Source organism: Arachis duranensis, chromosome 1 (assembly GCF_000817695.3).
Source record: "Arachis duranensis cultivar V14167 chromosome 1, aradu.V14167.gnm2.J7QH, whole genome shotgun sequence".
In the NCBI taxonomy this organism is placed as follows: Eukaryota; Viridiplantae; Streptophyta; class Magnoliopsida; order Fabales; family Fabaceae; genus Arachis; species Arachis duranensis.
This window is the reverse complement of record NC_029772.3, coordinates 54,011,206-54,029,985: the sequence shown is the minus strand read 5'-3', so window position 1 is coordinate 54,029,985 and position 18,780 is coordinate 54,011,206. Positions and strand designations below refer to the sequence as shown.

The window sequence follows — 18,780 nt, the reverse complement described above, 5'->3', positions numbered from 1 at the left end:
CTTCAGCTGTGTTCAATCAAGAGAACTTCAACCAACTGCATATCTTCAGCCGTAACACTATTTTTATATTGATATTCTGTTGACAAAAGATAACAAAAGATTAAAAAAAACGTCTTTCCTTTTATACCGGATAAGATTTTGTAAATCTTTTTTGTTTTTGTTTTAATTTAAGTAATTCTTTATTTATTCATCTTTATATTTATTATCTAAAACTTAAAACTTAAAAAGATTCAAACATCACTCTGATTTTTTTGTCCAGTTAAAATTCCTATGATACTTATTTTTACTAATATCTTTTTTAAAGACTTGTTTAAGTGAGCTTTTAAAAAAGAATTTTTTTTAAGTTATCTTTTTTTAAAAGATCTTGTAGAAAAATAAAAATAATTTTATATTTGAATAACTTATACAAAAAGATCTTTTTATTTATCAATTATGTTTGAATATAACTATATAAAAATACATTTTTGTTTATTTATTACGTGAAAAATATATCTATCTTTTAAAAAAATGTAAATTATAACTTCTCAAAAAAAATATTTTTTTATTTTTCTAATGCTTTTATTTTTACTATTAAAAATTTACCAAACACGTTAAAAAATTAAAAAAATCTTTTTTTACTAAAAAATATCTTTTTTATTAATTTAATAATGCCAAAATAAGCACTAAATAATTTTATCTTTTTTAACTTTTTTTTTTTTAAAAACTTACATAGAAATTACCTTACTTGTAGATGACATAAGAAAAATCTACCTTTTCCACATAATTTTGATCCTTCATTCTATGAAATTAAAATACAATATGTATTAAAGATTGATATTAATAAACGAAGCGGTAAATACTTTTCAACTTAAAATTTTCTTTCATCTCATACAAAGTAATTAATAACACTATTTTATTTTCTTCTTTTAATAGTCAAATATATCAATCCATGGAGTTTCGATTGGACAAAAATTGGTGTACGCAAAAATAAATTAAAATTTGCTTAAGATATGACTAGTGACTCAATAGGCACGGTTTTTTTTATTATTTTTAAGAGATTAGTTTTTATATTTTTACTTTTATAAATTTAATAAAATAATTTAAAAATTAAGAATAAAAAATATTTAAAAATAAATATAAAAATTTTATAAGTTATTTAAATTTTAGAATGTATAAAATTTATAAATTTAAATTAAATAAATTCTAAATTTTATATTCAATTTATTAAATTATCTTTAATTTTATTATTCTATACACATATCTGTGATTGTCTTACCGCAACTGTTATATTGTCTTATTCTCCTTTTTTATTTCCATTTTTTCTCCCACATTCGCTTCACTCAATCGTAATTAATTATCACCAAATATTATTATTATAATTTTCAATCTTGTCTATCACTTTGATCTATAATCATTTATTGTGTTAATTTTTATGAATTGTTAAAGTATTATTAAAAGAATTCGTTTTTGTGTCTTTTAAATATCTAGATGTATAAAAATAATAATTTTTTCTTACCGTGCATGTTAAGTAATTTTATTGTTCTATTAAGAAAAAAAATTAAAACACAAAACATTAAAACATGTTGTTCAAATTATCAAAATTTAATATTAGTAATCCTAAAAAATAATTTCAAAATATATTATTTTTAACTAATATAATAAAAATAGTGTATTATTGTAAGTTTTTAACAAATAATTATAAATTTAAGTTACAATTTAATATAATACCTTAGAACATAATATTGTCATTGCTTTTTATATTTGACTGCTATTATATAAGGTTCAGGTTTATTTTATTGTGCACATTAATTAAACTATACTTTATTATTTCATTTTGTATGTTTTGAAATAATGCGACGTACTATAAAGATGACATTAGTTTTCATAACTAATCCGAATCTTTTTACTATTTTGTTTGTCATTTAAGTGCTTGTTTGGATGCCATTATTTTGATAAAAAGATCTTTTTAATGAAAAATATCTTTTTTATTTTTTAGTGTTTTTGTCAAATTTCTAGTAACAAAAGTAAAAACACTAAAAAAATAAAAAACATCTTTTTACATCTTTTTTCTAAAAAATCTTTTTTCTTTAAAAAAGTACTTTTATTTTATTTTACCCAAACATAGGACTTGTTTGGATGAGTTTTTAAAAAAAGATCTTTTTTCGAGTTATTTTTTTAAAAAAATTTTATGAAAAAGTAAAATTAATTTTATGTTTGGATATCTCATGTAAAAAAATATTTTTATTTATCAATTATAATTGGGTATAACAATATAAAAATACTTTTTTGTTTATTTATTACATGAAAAACATCTTTTTAAAAAAAATATCTTTATAAAAAATGTAAATTACAGCTTCTCAAAACATATATTTTTTATTTTTCTAATATTTTTACTTTTACTACTAGAAATTTGCCAAACACGCTAAAAAGTAAAAAATGATCATTTTTCATTGAAAAGATATCTTTTTTTTAATCATTTTTTGGCGCCCAAATAAACACATAATTGATAGATAAAAAGATCCTTTTACATGAGATATCCAAACATAATATCACTTGTTTTTGTAAAAGATTTTTTAAAAAATATCATTTAAAAAAAACTCTTTTTCGAGAATGATGCCCAAGCCCTAAATACTATCTATAAAAAATAATTATTTAAAGTAAAACACTATATAAAGAGAGATAGAAAACTTTTGAATTTATAGTTCTGGTTTGTTTCTAAATTCTTACTTGATATTACTCAAATTTAACAAGTTAATGGTAGTGATTCTTTTTTATTGGTTAATAAATTTCAATATCTCTCTCTTAATTTTATTAAATAGTTTTTTTAGGTCAAAATATTTTTAACTTCTTCTATAATTAGTATTTTTTAAATTATCTAATACATAAAATTTCACATCTTTGCATTTTATTTTGAAAGTTTCATGTTTTTTTTATATCAAAACATTACGGTTTATTATATTATTATATATTATCTTTGTACCACAAAACAAAAAGTAAAATTTTATATCTTCTTGTTACTTATTTTATTTTATTTTGATTATCTAAATTAGCATGTATGTTAACAACTTATTTTCTATTATTTATGCAATATTTTTACAATATTTTTTCTATTTTCAATCAATATCTATTCTATTATATATATAAAAATCGGATGTCTGCATTTAATGATGGAGCTGACGTAGCATGCTCCGGAGAGTGTTTTCCAAATTAATTATTTTAATTTATTCAATACAATTTATTGCAATGACTTAATTATTTCACCTAATTGATTTGATTAAATATTTAAATATTAATATAATTTATTATAATTTATATTACTTAATTAATTACACTACATTAATTGTAATTCGTTATATTAGTGAATTAGTTTTTTCCTTTATGAAGTCTAAAATAAAATAAATAATTTATTGTTTATTCTAATTAAATTCATTAAATTTAATTATATAAGGCAAAACTTTCTTCATTTTAAACGGAATTATTCTATGTCTTATTAACTAATTTCATTAGATTTGATTTATTAAAAATATAAAATAATTTTATATAAGAAATTATTAATTAAACTCATTCTAAAACGTAAGCAAAATAAATTAATTTCCTAGGCGATCTAATGTAGATCCATGATTTATACAACAATCAAACAAATCATAGAACTTGGGAATTGTGATAAAAAGAGAATAAAAAAGTAGGGCTCACAAAATGTTGGTTTGCTTACCTCCATTGCATCTTAACAAAACATGGATTTTATATTTCTGTAAGTAAAAGTAATATAAGGCAAAACTTTCTTCATTTTAAACGTAATTATTATATATTATTAACTAATATCATTAGATTTGATTTATTAAAAATATAAAATAATTTTATATAACAAATTATTAATTAAACTCATTCTAAAATATAAGCAAAATAAATTAATTTCCTAGGCGGTCCAGTGTAGATCCATAATTTATACAATAATCAAACAAAGCATAGAACTTGTGAATTGTGATAAAAAGGGAATAAAAAAAGTAGGGCTCACACCATCTTAACAAAACATGGGCTTACAGAGACTAATCCCGATTTCAAGTTGGGCAGACAAAAAACCTATCCGGATCTCATACAATTAATTTCAACCCGCACCCAAAATCCTCTTTTAATCTTTTTGGGTCTTCTCTCTCCCAGTAAGCAAGCATATACGCCATATACTTTTAAATTTTAGAGTGTGATACTACATGCCGTGGAAGCAAAATTATAAGTACTGTATTTTGTGTTTTAATACTTTTGATTATGTGAAATTACAAGTGAAATTATAGAAAACAGTAATAACAATTCCGACAAATGGCTGGCATTCTAGAAATTAAAATTTGAAGTAATAAAAAATATTATTATATACACGTGAATAAATTGTATCACCAGTTTTTTTATTGTAAATTCTATGTTACTCAACAATTAATTAATCAATATATAATTTCAAGCTATATTTTTGTTATTATATAATACTTTTTATTATTTATAATTTGCAATAAATATTTTTTATATATCTCATTGCTAAAATAAAAAAATTTCCTAATTAATTAAGTTCACAGTAGATTATAGTTGTTTTTTTTAAATCTAATGACACTTTTGGTTACTTTTCATTCGATAATTTTTCTGTCATGTATAATTATACAACTCATTTAAATAATGATTATTGAACATATGTACCAATATTTTATATAACATTATGTATGGTACGAGATTCTTGATAAATCCAGATGTTCCTGAGGCTGTGATGCTTCGAAAAAAGTATTGTACAAATATTGTGAATTATTTATGGTTGTGCATATTAACTGTATTTTTATGGTGTTGTGATTGATAACTAGCGTGTACTATAGAGAGATCTCGTAGTACTTGTCTGTGTTTTCTGGCAAACCGGCGTATGTTAATGAAGATGAAGTTTTATATTCCACTGAGAGGAAGACAATAAAGGAGTTACGTGCAGCTGCGGATGTGAGTGCCTCATAGAAAACTACTTTTTTATGTTTGGTTCATTATTTGTTTTTTTGACTTTCAAACTATTCCTATGTAGGTTGGATTCTATGTTATTTTGGTCATTGTTCTTGATATTGAACATGTTCTAAGTTGGTGGTATAAATCTTGCATTTGCAGTGTAAAGGCAGAAGCTAATGCGGATACATACTTTTGCGATGGCTGTAATAAGGACGTGAATAATGTTTTTAATAGGTACGACTCTAATTGGACTTATTTGTGCAATCTTTTCATAAAAAAGCAATATAGTTATATAATTGATTATGTCTCTTTTTAATTTATTTAGCAATATCTAGCTTAATACCAATAATTAGTAGACAATAAGAGAACAATTTATTAAAAACAAAAACTTCTTTAATTGATGGAAATATTGTCTATCCATAAAAAAATTGTCAAAATGAGATAGAGTGCATAGAAAAAATTCATATACCTACAACAATTTTATACCAAAGTCTCATTTGCTAGACTAAAATCTAGAAAACTAATAAGTCTAAAAAAATTATGTTTGAGCATTTAAATTGTGTTGAATATAATTTTTATGATTTTAGTGTAACTAAAGAGTGACAGGTCAAGTGTTAGTTGATGTTTTTGAATAAAAAATAGGTATAAGTTGAATTTGTTGATATTAGATGGTACTTTTACAACAACTTTTGTTGTGTTCGATAAAGAGACCGCAGCTCTATTCGGACAAACCTGTACTGAGATGGTGAAAAAGTTGAATGTATGTGGTTTCTGCTGTTGAAACCATTTGAATGGTTATTATGATTCAATGTCAGATGTGAATATAGAAGATAATTTTATACCATCCTCAGAAATTTTAGTCGGTATGTAAAAATTTTATCTGTATGTTTATTGCATCTTTGTGTACATCATGGACTAAATTGTATCGGTATGACAATTGAGTATCTAAAGAGAGTTCATTCAGAAAATGTGTGGGATATAAAAAATCCTATTTATCAATGTCAACACTGTAAAGCACGGATGTAGTATGAAGAAAGGCTTGCTAAATTCAAATAGTCACCCCAACCAAAGTTTTTATTATGTTATATGGAAGGAAAGATCGAGCTTCCTTTACTTTCTGTGCCTCCTAATGAGCTCATTCAGCTTCATACTAGAGGAGATCAAAGAAGTATTCATTTCCTAAAAAATATAAGGGCATTTAATTCAATGTTTTGTTTTACATCAATGGCTAGAAAAATTGACCTTGGGGTGAATAATGGGATTGCTCCTCCAATTTTTAAGCCTTGGGTCAAAACTACCATAACATTGGTAGCTTACTTCCTCCGGATAGTCTGCGACCAACATTTGCCTAACTATATATCTATGAACAGAAAATAAGATTGATAATCGGATAGGCACACTTCAATAATTTTCATGCAACCAATCAAACATTTTAGTTATTTTTTATATGTGAGAGAAAATAACATAAAATTATTTTTTTTTTGCAGTTCCAATGAAGCTATAAATGAGCGAGATAAGAAAATTGTGGCAATATTAAGAAACATGCTAGAAAAATATAATAGTTTGGCAAAGAGTTTTCGCTATGCGAGAGATAGGTACCAACAGAAAAATTGCACAAACATAAAGTTTAAGTTGATTAGTAAAAGGATTACAGATGGCAGGACATACAACTTGCCATCTGCACCTAAAGTGGCTGCATTGATTATTGGCGATGTCGAACAACTAAACAAAGATAGAGGTATTATTATAAAAGAGTCAAACTAGAAAGCTCCAACAGATTGATATTTTTCACCCATCTTATTTAGCCTTGCAATATTCATTGTTGTTTCCATATGGGGAGGATGAATTTCGTTTGGGTATTGCAACATCAGATTCTATCTCCGCTAGGCCTACAAAAAAAAAACAAAACAATCACTTTGCGACAATTCTTTGCTTTTCAACCACGTATAGAAAAGGATGGGTGAATCTCCGTTAATTCTAAGATCAAAGAGATTATTCCAACAGTTTCTGGTAGATGCCTACATAATGGTGAAATCAGAGAGGTTAAAATCCTTTAGGTGTAAACAACCACAATTGATGGTTGACAAATACAAATGTCTGCATGAAAGTCTTATAAATGGGAACGTAGATGCTGTAAGGCTTGGCAAAATAATCATACTTCCCGGTACTTTTACCGGTGGACCTAAGTACATGATGAATAATTGTAAAGATGCATTTGCAATTTGCAGATATGCAGGATATCCTAACTATTTTATCACTATGACCTGTAACCCTGAATAAGATGAGATAAAAAGAGAAGTGACTCCCATTGGATTAAAGGCAGAAGATCGCGCTGATATATTGTGTCGAATTTTCAAGATCAAACTTGATGGTTTGATTGATGACCTAAAAGAGGAAAAAATCTTTGGCAAAATTTTGGGATGTAAGTCTGTTTTTATGCAACACCTTATTAAAATCTTATGGTGTAATATTTTACTCATTTGTCTTTTCAATTTACATATGTTTGCACTATAGAGTTTTAAAAGAGAGGGCTTCCGCATGCACATATCCTTTTATTCATGAATAAAGAGTTCAAGCCACAAACACCAGATGACATAGACAAGCATATAACAGCTGAGATTCCTGATTAAAATGAAATGCCAAATCTACATGGAACTGTTCAAAATTACATGGTACATGGTCCATGTGGTCTGTACAATAAGAATTCACCTTGCATGAAGAACAGATCATGTTCAAAGTTTTATCTCAAAGAGTTTAGACAGCAAACACTCATTGATGAAGCTGAATTTTTCAAATATAGGCATACTGATAACGGTCGAACAGTGAAGAAAATGGAATGTGTACTAGACAATAAGTTCATTGTTCCTTATAATCCAGAATTGTTGCTCAAGTTCGGATGCCACATAAATGTGGAATACACATGCCAAACAAGTTCTATTAAGTATTTGTTTAAGTATGTACACAAAGACAATGACCGTGTAACAACTACCCTATACAACACTGGTGATTCGTCAGAAGCCACACAAGTTGTTGACGAAATTAGGAATTACTACGATTTTAGGTACGTTTCGGCATGTGAGGCAGTTTAGTTTATTTAGATATGAAATCCAAGAAAAAGAACCATTTGTGATTAAACTTCTATTTCATTTGGAGGATGAGTAACCTGTGGTTCAATTCAACTAGGTATCCTTTAAAAATGGTACAATATTCAACCTTTTATTCATTAATTTAAAGAAATTAAAACAAATAAATCTAAAAATTATGAATAAATTTAGTGTCTTTTTAAAATTAAATACACATTCAAAATACAAACTAAATAAAACTGAAATTTTAAATTTAAATTTTAAATTTCTATTCCAAATTTAATACATATCTAAAAATTAAATTATTCAAAATTCAAAATTTTGATTTTAAGATTTTTAAATAAATCTTAAACTATCTAATTATTAACTAAACCCATACAAAACACTCAAAAAAGCAGAGAATTCACGTTTGCCCCACATCAAAAATTCCGAGCCGCACATCGAAAGACAAAAATCCAGAGAAGTCATCCTCCGCCGCCGTTATTCCGCGCCACCTTCTTCTTTCGCGCTCATATTCGACGTTGCCTTCCTCCTTCTCGGCGCTCAGTCACAATGCCGCATTCTCCTTCGTCAACACTCATCTTCGTCGTCGCCTTCCTCCTTCTCGATCACCGTTGGTCTGCATCAATGTTGCGGTTCGTCCATGCCGAAAACTTACCTAAGGTTTGGATGGGTCTATGACATCATTGTTTTTTTTATTATTCTGTATAATTTTTTGATTTTTTTTGAAATAAAAAATCGAATAAAATGGCTTGAAGAGATTTTCATATATATTGCAATGTTAAATTATTTTTGCATGTGTGATTTCTGTATTTTGGAAGTGTTTTAAAAATATTTTTTGTGTAACTTCATAATTTTAGATGTGTTACAATTATTTTTTAATGTTTAAATTTAAATTTTAGATTTATGGTTTTGGATGTGTTTTAAAAATATTTTCTGTATAACTTCATAATTTTAAATGTGTTATAATTATTTTTTAATGTTTAAATTTAAATTTTAGATTTATGATTTTGGATGTGTTTCAAAAATATTTTTTGTATAACTTAATAATTTTAGATGTGTTACAATTGAAAAAAAAATTATAATTGAAAATATTTTAGTTTGTGTATATAATTATATTCAACCATTTATTATTAGAAAGTCGTAAAACAAATCCTGCATTTTATCAAAAGTACAACATGTAAGAGATTAATTTTTTCTAAATACACTGACTTTGATTTTTTTTTTTTGCAGACACAACTTGGAATATTGTAGCAGAATAGAAGAAAGAAGAAAATAATAACTAACTATAAAGTGGGTAGGAAGTTAGAGAAATTTTAATTTTAAAATTTAAATTAATCTTAACTATAAATATGTATCCTAAAAAATAGGAATATGTTTTAATAAAAAAATAATTAAATAATATTAAAGGTTGAACAAAGACTGAATTTTATTTTACAAGTAGCATTTTTCTATAGTAAAACTTCTAATGTTAATGATATCGTCGAAAGAGCAATATCTCAAGTCAATGTTTTTGAGATGGATGGCGGCGAACATGTCATATCCCTATGCTTGAAGTCTGACTTATGCTGAGTTTCTAACCATGTTTGTTTGGAAGGACGATGCTTTAAAGTAGTTTCCTTGAAAGCAAGGCTTCACAATTGAAAGGTTGACTCATGTATCTGCAGGTAATGACGAGTTTATATTCAATTTTGATCTTATTTATTTGATGATTTAAATTTAAAATCTTAACAGCATGTACCCCACGTCCATTTTATTCGATTTATCTACACTAGAAAATAAATGTTCAAATAACTTTCAGTAGTTATAATTTGTAGATTATACAATTTTAGAATTGTTCTATATTTTTTAGAAAAATTAATCTTATACGGATGTGTAGCTACATAATAATTGAAATCGCATAGCCTAATCCATTTAGCAATTTAAAAGTGGGATTTTAACCAAGTTTTTTGCAGCAAATACCGAAGAATATTACCAACGACTTCTCTTGATGTATGAATTTTTGAGATATAAGAATAGTAGGAGGAACAATTTATACTACGTATAGAGATGCACATGTTTCGTCCTTGGACTCTTGCAAGATGACAGAGAATTCATGGATGCAATTAAGGAAGCATGCTCGTGAGTCTCAGGATCATATGTTAGAAGGTTATTTGTCATTCTATTAACATCCAACAATATCTCAAGACCAGAACATGTCTCGAATAGATGTTGGCATGAACTCTCAAATAATATTTTGTATCGATAGAGAACCGTGATGAACATGAGGGGTAAGTTTTTATAATTGCAATTATAAAAGTTCTTCATTATTGATCATTTTTAGTTTGATTGAATTTTTACAGTATTGTATAATATGCAGAGTTAACCATGTCAGATGATGAGATTAATTAGTTGTGCTTAATGGATATAGACAAGATCTTACATTCCTATGGCAAAACCTTAAAAGACTATCATCTTATGTCTTTAGCAACTGAAGTTGATAGTTCTTTGTTAACCAAAAAGATTATCAAGGAAGAGCTAAACTTTAACAGGGATGATTTAAAGAAAAATGCCTCAGACATGTTAGCCATCGCAACACCTAAGCAGAAATATTATGATGAAATTGTTACAGCTGTGTATTATGATGAAGGAGTTTTTTCTTTGTGTATGGTCATGAGGGTACTGAAAAAATATTTCTCTAGAACCTTATGTCTGCTGAAATTCGCTCAAGGGGTGATATTGTGTTAAATATTTCTTCAAGTGGTATTGCATCTTTACTTCTTCCCAATGGAAGAACGGCACACTCAAGGTTCAAAATACCGTTGAATATAACTAGAGATTTTGTATGTAATATCAAACCTGTTGAAAGCCAAACTTATAATTTGGAATGAGACTCCAATGGTTATTAGGTACTGCTATAAAGCGCTTGATAAATGCTTAGGTGATATCATGAGGTTTTCTCCAACATATAACAAAGATTTTCCCTTTGGAGAAAAAGTGGTTGTACTAGGTGGAGACTTAAACAAATTCTTTCTATCATTTCACGAGGATCGAGACAAATTAGTCTTACCTTTGAAAGTTTTGTCAAGTGCTCAAACTAACAAAAAAATATGAAACTCTCTGTAAGAACAACTATTTCAGATCAAGATGAGACAGAGCAATTTGGTGAGTGCTTATTGAAAGTTTATGATGGTCTAATATGTGACAATATGGATGGTGAATCTGAAATGTCTTCTAGGAGATATTGTTATTCCTTCTTCGGACCAGACATTTGATAAGTTGGTTCATTTTTCTTATCCAAATATTTTGGATAACAAGTCCTCAAAGGATTTTTTCAAAGCAAGAACTATATTGGCTCCCACGCTGGACATCGTTGAAGATGTCAACAACCATTTGATGGCTATAATTCCTAGAGAAAAAAATTATATCTTAGTTCGGATTCGATTTGTATAGATGAAGGGAATATGGAGAGTCAACTAGATCTCTATGGTCTTGAATTACTGAATAGCATAAATTGCTCTGCTTTTACTCCACATAAATTAATACTCAAGATTGGTGTTCCGGTGATGTTACTGAGGAATTGACCAATCCAATGGTCTTTGTAATGGTACAAGGCTACAAGTTAGGAAACTTGGAAATCATGTCATAGAATGTAAAATTTTAACGGGTAACAGTGTTGGTCATATTACTTTGATTCCAAGAATGAATATGGTATCAACAAATGAAACCCTCCTAGTTAGATTCCAACGAAGACAGTTTCTCATAATAGTATCATTTGCCATGACCATAAGTTTCGGGGACAAACTTTATTTAATGTTGGATTGTACTTGCCCAAACCAGTTTTTACACATAGCCAAGTATATGTGACACTTTCAAGAGTTAAGAATAAGAGAGATTTAAAAATTTTACTTATGAATCACGTAAGAATGTCTGCAAATTCAACCATCAATGTTGTTTATAAAAAAATCTTTGAAATAATAGAATTCTAATATAAATATTTTAATTTTATTTTAAATTCTGCATCAATGTATATTGTATAATTATTTTACTTAAAAAAAGTATAAAATAATTATTACTCACTGTTTTTAAATTAAACTTTAATTTTGATAATAATTTTATAAATTCCTTAACATAATAATTATTGTGTTTTTATTTAAATATCTAAACATATAAATTTTTTTCACTTTTATAAATTTTTCCGTACTCAGCACGGGTTCATACACTAGTTCATTTAAAAAATCATCTTTAAATCCTAAGCCATGTAACTCAAAGGTCATTGCATCCATATTTTCAAAAGTTTCAGACAAATAAAAGCTTCTCGTATTTTTATAGTTAGTTGAATGAACAAATAACAACATTAACATTATAATTTTAATGAATAAAATAAAATAATTTATCAATTTTTGTTAAATTATTAATTTTAGTTACACCTAAAAGTGAATAATAATACTTTAAAATTAACAAAGAATTCCAAAAGTCTTGTCTGAATCAACATGTACATAAAATATTATGTGAAAAAAGTATAAACATTAGAATAGTCAATAAGTAATTACAGAAGAATAAAAATGAAAAAAATAATTGTGAATTTTAAGAGTTGAATCGGTAAAAAGAAGGAAGAAAAATTTAGATATTTCTTGGATTATTCCTCTTCAATGAGATAGAGTTGAACAAAAATATAGAGATTGTAATTTAAAAACATATCTAAAGACAAAATTAGAAAATAATTTGAATACTAAATTGATAGGTTTTTGAAGAGAACCCTCCAATAAATAAATAAATAATATTAGAGACAATTAATTATTTTTTCCCAATACTCAGCTTGTCTTGATTTTAACACATTAGAAGATCCCAAACACAATTATTTTAAGTATTTTAATTTAGTTTCACTACTCATATAATAGTATTATTCTAAAGAACACCTAATATTATGACCTAAACACATTTTTTAATAAAAAAGAAAAGAAAAGAACTCTGCTTTTTATAAGAGCAATAAGTTCATAATAGAATGTAAAAGTCAGTGTCACATTTTCCAAGAGGGAAAACACAAAAATATTAAATAGGTTAAATGTATAAGTAGAAAATACCATCTCAAAGAGATCCAAACAAACTTGATTATCCTCAAACTCCACTTTTGTTCAATCAATACCATGTAATTCATAGAACTAACACAAGAGAAGTAAATTGCAATAAAGTTATAGCACAATAACATAGTGATAGACAACTCACAGGAGCAACCAATAAACTACTTAACATCATTTATAACTAAACAGCTGTATGAAATTGTACTTCATAGCTTTTAGGTTTAACTTTAAGTCAACAGCTTTGGCAGAACCTAAGATGCAATTTTAATCGTTATTGATTATATCAAATGTTATCCTCATCAATTATCAAGTAAAAGAATACTTGCCCACAGCAAAGACGACCAATTAAGAGAATCCATAACACAACAAAAATTGAAACTCTAAAGGAAAAATCCCTATTCATTCATCCAAATTTAAAATAATTGGATACATTCTCTAAACCAAAGAAAATATTTAAAAGGCATAATTGAGCATAATAATCACATTTAATTTTCATTAGCTCCACAATAGCTTAAAGGTCTTAATCTATTGAAATCTTCTTGACCTATTTCAAAAAAATTGAGAAAAAGCAAGACCCTCCCAAAACAAACTTGATAAACAGTGAACTAACTCACCAACAGAGTCCCAAAAACCCAAATTCATGGTGCTCCCATCCACAATAAGCATTTACCAAGTCCTACAATAGGTAATCCTACTTGTGATTATGATTAGTTTATAAATATAAAAGGCTCCTACAACAGTATAGCCTCTGGGACTTCAGCACTGAAGTTCAATGCGTAGTTATTTTCAATTTCCTTACACAAAATGGTTTTATTATAAAGAAGCTAAATTTTCCTTTCAAAAATTCTTCACTTTCATAAACTTAGTTTAAAATTCCAAAATATTCTTCATCCTTTCTTTTTTAAAAAATCAAGAAGCAAAATCTCTTTATTATAAAGACAAAATCTTTAAGCAAAGCAAACCTACAGTCAAACTCACATTTGGAATCTAAACTAAATTTTAACAATTGTACTATTGTGCCCCTAATTTTCTGAATTTCCAACAAACAACATATGATTTACAATTCAAATATAAATTCCAAAATTGTAAATTGGCCACTTACAATTAACAACATTGTCCAATCTTTTGTTTGTTTCTGTTAAAGAGTGCATTAACATAGAATGTAAAAGACATTAGCAGGTTGAAATAGCAAGATATGCACAAGATAGACCTACGAATAACCTGAACCAAATGTGAGAGAAAAAGGTAAAATATGTGAACAGGGCATTGAAAGCAACTACCAAAGTATAGGTAACAATGCACTTGAATGTTGAAAGTTGCTTTTCATTTATTTGGTTAAGGGGAGAGGGACAACTGGTAATGGATATAATTGGTTCCTTTTGGAAAAAGAGCTAGCCATAAAGGATCTTGACGATCCTTTAGTGTCGAAAGCATATGGTGCAGTATTTACTATCTAACTCCTACATCCACTCGACTGCAATGAACTCCAGAATATGAATCCCCAGCCAAAGATAGGTAATTTCAGGATTAATCTTATTTATCATATCCATGGTAGTTCTCATATTGAAATAAGATGAAAAGGGTGAAAAAAAAACCAGAGGCCAAATACTAAAACAAATTTTATAAGAAAACAACACATGAGCTAGAAAAAGATGAGAAAACTGTGACTCTCACAGCAACGAAATGGAAATTTGAAATTGAAAATTCAGGACAAACAGAATAAAAACCAAAAAAGCAGAAAAAACCTAAGAAAGAATTGTAAGAAAACAGATCAAAATATATATATAGCAATATTTTCCGCCAATTTTGACACCCAAAAGAAGTAAATTGAATGGATTTTAGGATTTGTTATTTGTGCAACCCAATTCAATAACTTCAATCCGTGTCAGTATCATTATACTATATAGCAAGATTGGAAATTCTATTATGTGTACTTAAAAATGACTACCATTTATTATGTATACAAATAATAATAATAATAACTCATTTGATTGATACATATAAATTTTAAAGCACAAGATATCTGTTAAGAATTTAAGATTGCTCAAAATTGAATGTTCAAGTCTTTTTTAAATAGTAAATACATTAAAAATAATAAAAAAAGAGTCCAAAATCAGAGCATGTTGCTTAAAATGAGTTTATAGAGTGTGCATATCTTGAATATGATCAGCCTCTGAAGTATTGAGAAAAACTGTACCTAGATTTGAATCTCTGAACTACTGCCCCAGTGCCCCTGAACCAGCGACCCTCTCTGTTTTCTGCTTATTATCAAAACCGCGGTATCCAGGACTACCGTCTCCGGCCGTCGCAACGGTAGCTGGGATACCAGAGCTTGATACCACACCCCCATGCCCCGCTGCCACTGCTGCCTTTGTGGTCCACCTCACTGCAACCGATCTCATAACTCTCCTCTTTCCCCCAACATCGCATTTCCTAGCAGCTGCAGCTACTCCATCAATGTAGGTGTCGATGATTTGCCTCCTTTCAGGGTTCATGATCATCCGAAGATCTTATTATAATGGTAAGAGAATATTATTCATCAAATTCTTCTCATTTCTGACGATAAATAAATTTTAACTGAATATATTCTCTGAGAAGCGAGAAGGAAACCCAATAATTCTTACCTTAACAAAATTAAAATGTTCCTCCTGTTGTTGCACCCTCTTCACTTTATCCTCTTGCTTTTTCCTTTCCATCTAACAGAAAATTGAAAAAAATCTCTATTCATGAAGACGGAGTCCAAAAAAATAATTAAAATTATTCAAAACTACTATAAATTACATAATAGAAAACCAAATTCAATCTAATGCCTACAATTTCTAGGATATATGAGAAATCCTAAATCAATCTAAAACCTACTAACCTCCGATATCTAATCGAAGATCTTCACCACCGACATCATCAGATCGGAGAATAGAAAGAAGAGAGAAATCGAACTTGTAAAGCTAAATATCTTTCGGTCACTCCCACAAATCTCTCCCAAAACTCGGTACTCATCTCTCTAAACCCTAACCTAATAGCACGAGAGAGATATAGCAGAAAAATGTGGCAAATAGTAAAAAATTAAATAAAAAAACACAAAAAGAGAAATGAAAAAAGGAATAAACGAATGAATCAAATCAAAATAGAATGCTCACCAGCCTATGCAGGAGGAACAGGCTTAGAAGCCAACTGAGCTTGCTGCTGCTGCTGAGCCGCCGCAGCTAAACCCTTCTTGAGTGGAGACGTCGCTTCCGCCGCTGCGATTTGCTGTGGGGTCCTCAGAGTTGTCACCTCACAAATGGAAAGGGTTTGCCATCGCCATTTGTAGAAAGCCGGCGCGACATGAAGTTCAACGAAGCAGACCAGAGAGAGAAGTGTCAATGAAGGATTCCACCGGCTGAACCAACCAGCGTCGTCGCCGTCGCTGGGCTCTTAGACGACGAATTCGAGTAGCTACGGTTAGGATTTCGGACGGGGATCGTAGCGACTGGTGATCTCAGAACAATGGAGGAAGAAATTGGCGAAGATTGAAGAGACATACGAACTGGAAGGAGGAAAACCGGGTTGAAGAGGTAAGGTTTGGGAGCGAGAGCGCGAGAGAGAAAGAGAGACGACGCAGAGAGTGTGTGTGTAACGAAGTAGTGGCATAAGGCAGAGAGAGAGAGAGAGAGAGAGAGAGCAGCTTCCTTTTTATACTAATAGATATTCTGTGAATTTGTACCGTTTTATACATTATATAAAAAAAATAAATAATTTAATATTTTAATTAGAATGGGTAAACTTAATTTGTTGAAATAGAACAGCCATTTTACTTCATGCATTTATAAATAACCAAAAAAAAACTTAACAAAATGCATATATATTAGAAAAATAATGAGTGAAAATTTTTTAATTTATTGAAAATGATATTCACTGAAAGATGTAGTAAAATATTTAATTATGTAAATTAAATTAATAACGATAGACAAATTTATGAAATATTAAATATATATACTTATATAAATACAAATGTGCAATTTAAAATACAGTTGACGTAAAAATTAAAAATTATCACTTAATCGTAGACTAAAATTATGTAATGTCATAAAAAAGAGATTAAATTATGTAATGTCTTAAATTAAAAGTATAATGTAAAGTATAAAAATTAAACACACCAGCACAAAAGAATACAATAATATCTTCAATTTAATTTTTATCAGTGACCTTGGATAAATATTCAACATTTTTAGACCTAATAACACTGATAACTATCTTTGAATTTTTGTCGTAGATGAGATTTCTCTTTGTACTTTTGCATCACCCGGCACCTTCGCAATTAAATATATTAGTTAAATAATATATATATATTAGTTAAACAATGATTAAAAAATCTTCAGTTTATTTAATATAACATTTACCTAAAATTTTTAGTAAACCGTCTTATTATATTAATTAAATAAAAAATAACAGAGATAATTTTAAAGTATATATTTATACAAATACAAAAAAAGATAAATTAAAGCACAATTGTGATAAAAACTAAAAATTATCTTGTTATCATTAACTCAAACAAAATACATGTTTTTCAATTAAGTTCAATTTAGGTAAAGGTAAACAGATTAATTAAACTTCTTTTAAAAAAATAGCTTAAACAATAAATAATTATATTAAAACTAGCTTATAAATAAGATATTTTGTATATGAATTTTTAGTTCTAAAAGTACTTATTTTAAAAAAAATGTGATAAAAAGTTTTTTATTATAAGAGAAGTCATTTTTTTAACTTTTCTATAAATTCCTAAATAGCTTCTTAGAAAGCTATAATTTTGTTTTAAAAATTGTACGAGACATTAATACTACTACATTTTATAAGGCAAAAACTCAAAAAAATTACTTTTAAAACTTCACAAACGAATCCTAAATATGATATCTGTATATTACATCTATCAATATATTTAATTGAATTGGATCATCCGTAACAACAACCGAAAATCAGCGATATCAAAATTTATTCATGAAAACAAAACAAACATAACAATGAATACTCTGTATTTGAGATCTGCAATATTACTCAACTTTTCATCCTTATCAGTAGCCGCAGGTTTGTTGAAAAATATGAGCAATACAATTAATATTAATAATTAAAAAATGAAATAATTACGAATATAAATTTTGTTGTTTAAGGCAATTCTATAATTTTATTTTTTATGTTTACTATATAATTATTATACAGAATTTTTAACTAAATTAATTAATCAACTAAATTAGTTGATCAACTCAAATCATAATTAATATTTTAATTAATAATACAAATCTTAAAAGAGAACAAATTTCACACTACTAACTCTTTAAAATTTAATAAATATAAATATTATTTGAAAATAATAAAGATAACCACCAAAACTATTTCAATATTTTTCAAACATAATATTTTTGAGTTTAATAATACATGATTTTATTAACATAGTGAACTTAAGTTATTATATAATTAATCTCTTTATATAGAAAAAAAATCTAGCAAAATAAATTATCAATTGAACATTACTGACATTAGGAAATTACATTTGAAGTATAACAACTATAAAGTAGTATATATTGACTTTATGCCGATCAATTTGAATAAAAAAAATTAAAAATAATATTTATTTATCATAATTTATTTGTAAAATTCAATAGATAATATTTTATATTCAAATTCTAAATTATTTGTAAATCTCTTTAAAAAAAATCAAA

The 18,780-nt window shown here is 27.4% G+C and overlaps 1 long non-coding RNA gene across 2 annotated transcripts; it reads right to left on the bottom strand.

The window, feature by feature from the left end:
• Nucleotides 1–13,419: 13,419 nt before the first annotated feature.
• Nucleotides 13,420–16,693, bottom strand: LOC107490851 (uncharacterized). Of its 2 annotated transcripts, XR_008002685.1 has the most exons (4): nt 16,225–16,693; nt 15,712–15,783; nt 15,285–15,596; nt 13,420–14,308 (listed from the first exon to the last, which is right to left on the bottom strand). It is a non-coding gene; the product is annotated as an uncharacterized LOC107490851 (long non-coding RNA). The 2 variants fall into 2 exon arrangements; XR_001592496.3 differs by lacking the exon at nt 13,420–14,308 and having other exon boundaries at nt 14,892–15,596.
• Nucleotides 16,694–18,780: the final 2,087 nt, after the last annotated feature.